Source organism: Arachis ipaensis, chromosome B08, assembly GCF_000816755.2.
Source record: "Arachis ipaensis cultivar K30076 chromosome B08, Araip1.1, whole genome shotgun sequence".
NCBI classification, from domain to species: domain Eukaryota; kingdom Viridiplantae; phylum Streptophyta; class Magnoliopsida; order Fabales; family Fabaceae; genus Arachis; species Arachis ipaensis.
In genome coordinates, this window is record NC_029792.2 from 1,475,945 (window position 1) to 1,480,250 (window position 4,306).

The window sequence follows — 4,306 nt, forward strand, 5'->3', positions numbered from 1 at the left end:
ATAATTATGAATTTATAATATTATAAATAATTTCCAAAAAATTATTCTAAGACTTGACTTCTAAACACTGAATTATTTATTTAAATAGTTTAATTTTTATCTAACCTAATATAATAAAGTATATTTAAACCTTATTATTATTATTATTATTATTATTGGCTTAATTCAAATTACATACACATAATTCGAATAAGATAAATTCGAACTCCCCATTAATAATTCGAATCATTTTGATTCGAACTTCACCTTGCATCGAATCAATGGGATTCGAACTATTCACACTGCAAACTCCCTCACTAATTCGAACATGGTTGATTCGAATTACTAAACTTTTTAGTTCCAATAGATTTGATTCAAATTATATAAAGACATACTTTTAGTTGATCCATGTCTTATTTTTTCGTTTGATTTAATCATGTAAATTCTGATGCAAGCTGGCTTAATACTGCCATTTACCCTATAAATGATGCCCCAGCAGATAAAACAACAAATGACATGCTAAAGACTTCATCAACTAAAACTATAAAAGTGTACAATTGCAACATTATTCCATCCATCAAGTTTCATTTATGCTAGAAATATTGAAATCCAATATGCATATGGAACTATTTATTCATTAACTACTATATATCATGTTCATCTCATGATTATCATCCTTCAGACTTCTGAGAGATATTCCGTGAAAAATTGCGTAGACCAAGTAATGTATCAAAATTGTAGAGAATTCATCAGGTATGTAGAAGCCTTAGTACAAACAAATTTACTTATCTTTATCTATATCTTTATCATCGCCGTCTTTATCATCCTTCGGAGGAGGCCGGTTGAATTTGATTGCCTCACGCAAAGCTGCCACATGATGAAGAGAACAAGAACAATTAATGGTTATGGAAATTAAACTTTGTTTTTTATTAGTGAGTAGTTGGTTAATTATCCGGGAAACTAACTTTTATCCCGCAACTCTGTGAGAACCTTTAAGCCTATTTTGTATTCTTCAACAAGATTTCGTGCTTGCATACGTATGGCTCCTAATTCGGCCACCTTTTCTTGGAACACTGCTTCAGCAATTAATCTGGCCTCGGTTTCCGCAGCATCCGCAGTTTCTTCTTCTGATGATTCTTCTTCTGATGATTCTTCTTCTTTTGATATATCCATGTCTGAAGTTGGTACTGGTTCTTCTTCTGATGATGCTGCCATCTTGCCCTTATCCATTTCTGAAGTTGCTGCTGCTTCCTCTAGTTTCTTATTTGGATCCATCCTTGTGATGCAAGTTACAACAATGTTGTACCTTGACAAAATTCAAAGAGTACAAAAAGAGTACCCAAAGATAAAGAATATTTTAGTATGTATTTTTTGATTGATTGAATTATAAGAGTAAAACTAAATATATATAGAGTATTGTCTACGAAAAAAAAGTAAAAATAAGATAAGATGGTAAAATAAAGATAAGATAAGATAAAATAATAAAAATTAAAACTAAAACTGAATTTATGAATTTTGTTGAGCTGAATTTATGGGCCATAAGACTTCTTTGTCATTGACTAAGTTAGAATAATGATTTAATATACTTAGTTAGGGGATGCAAAAGATCATAGTAGTGAAATCCACATGGAATAATCAAGAAAAACAAGCTAAAGAAGTAAAGTATACAGTATATACTATACATATTGTTAATGCGGCAAAAAATTTCCCTTACATGCATGTCAAGTATGATAATAATACTTCTACAGAAAAAATCACGGGATAAAATTTATTCAAATACAGGAATCAAAACAAAAGGAAACTCATCATGTTTAATTGTTGCATTATAGCAGATGTAATCATGAATAGAACCCTAATTTGGATAGTACGTAACACGATTCTTGAATTTCCAGTATCTATGAGTAGAACTAGCTATAAGCACGTACAATAAACAAAATCAAGTAAAACGTAGCATAAAATATAATGATAAAGGAAAGTATTATCATACTTATAACAGGGGATTGAAGTGGAAGTTACTGAAAGAGAGAGATAGAAAATGATGAGGGAAGGGAATGTGTGTGTTTGAGTGCTATATATACACAATGAGTTTGAGGGAGTGAGAGATTGAATTTCAAAGACGCGCGCTATACTCAACAATAACTAATCGAAGCTGTAACCGTCTATTAGCACCTTTCGCTTTTTGAAATTTTTTTTTTGTTCTTTGTATAGTTACTTTTTTATTTTACACATAATTTCTACTTATGTTGTCTTTTTTTCTGTTCTATAGAGTACATGTGTATGATATTATTTTTTTATAATTGTTGGCAAATTTTATAATTTGATTAACAAAAAATCTGAATACTTGATATCTTAAATTTTGTGTGAAAACAATAAAATATGACTTAACAAGTAAGTCTGACAAATAATAAGGATCTATATAATAGGTATACATCTAGATATCTAAATCTAAGAAAAAAAAATTCCTTTAGCAAATTTTTAATAACTCGAAAGTTAATACAATGGTAGTTATGGATCAAAGTGATAAACAAAAATGAAAGTTGGAATAATAGTACAGTGATAATTAATTACCATTGGGATGAATAGAAGAAGAAGAAAAAAAAATAAAACAAGGCACCATAATAATAATGATGAGACAAAGAATAATGTATAATATGATGAGACAATATAATCAAAATAAAAATTAATAATCTTAAAAAATAATAAAATTAAAGATAATTAAAGAGGTTCAAGATAAAATTGAAAAAATATATTTTTTTATCTATTAGAATTATGGATGGAAATAAAAAATATTTTAGATATAAATTTTTAAATTTACTTCTAATTAAATAGGATTGAAAAAATAAATAAATTTAATAATATTTATAAATAACTAATCTTTAAATAATATCAATAAATTTTTATATTAAACACATAATAACAAATTAATATATTTTTAATTTTATTTTTTAATTTAAATTTATTTATTTTAATATTTTACATATTAAATAATTTAAAATATTTTATTTTTTATAATTTATTTTTAATTATTATTAAATTAATAATTTTAAAATAAAAATATAAAATTAATTTCTTAAACTCGCTGCTAGTAACTATACTGAGAGAGAGAAAACGATGAGAGAAAGAAATGTGTGTGTGTTTGAGTGCTATATATACACACAATGAGTCTCAGGGAGTGCTATATATAGTTATATACACACAATGAGTCTCAGGGAGTGAGAGATTGAATCTCAAGAGACGGGCGCTATACTCAACAATAACTAACCAAACTGTAACTGTCTATCAGCACCTTCGTTTTTTGAAATTCCCTTTTTTCTTTTTTGTTATTTTCCCGCCCCAATTACACTTCTATGACCCGGCCCAAATATATTGGCCCAATATTCAATTTGTTAAAAATGTGTGATATATATCATTTGGATCTGTACCAAATGTTTAAGAGTATTTGTTGTTTTTAATCAGTATTTTTAGTTAATCTAATTCTAGTATAATATTCTAAACATATTTTTAACTCATATTTTTACTATATTTTTTTTTATCGAAGATATGGAGACTGGAATCCGCAACCTCTTAATTAAGTATAGGGAGACTATGCCATTTAAAATTTGAAAAGATAGGAGACTCAGAACCCACAACCTCTTAATTGAGTATGGAAAGTCTATGCTATTTGAGCTATTACTCATTGGCAATTCATATTTTTACTATTATTAACTAATTATTAATAAAAAATAATAAATTTTATTAATCCTCTAACTTCTATTATATCATTGTTGGAATAAATAATTTTATTAACCTAGATAATTCATATTAAGTCATAAAAAATATATCATAAAAAATATATCATAATGCGGAAGCATACCTTTATTCATAAGAGGCAGAAATGGAAGGATTTGGATCTTGTGTTCTTTCGATCTTTCTCAACCAAAACCTTCTATATTCCCAACAACTGCAACTCTTTTGATGGGGAAAGAGCAACAAAGGCGGCTTTGGTATATTGGGGACCGAAACCCTGAAAACTTATTTATATTTGAGCATGACACCCATTAAACCCTAAAATCCAAATAAATTAGTATCTAAAGTTCAAAAGATAATATATCTAAAATCCAAAAAGATAATTATCTAAAGAACAAAAGATAATATCCGGTTTTATTCTCATTTAATTTCAAATCAAAAGTAATAATGACTTATTCAATTTAGCATTTATAACAATAAATGAGATCACTATTATATAAGTCATTTAATTTAAAATAACATAATTTGTAATTACAATTAATATATGTATTGTCCACAAACAAATTAAAAAATTAAAATAATTTTCTAACACTCATATAAT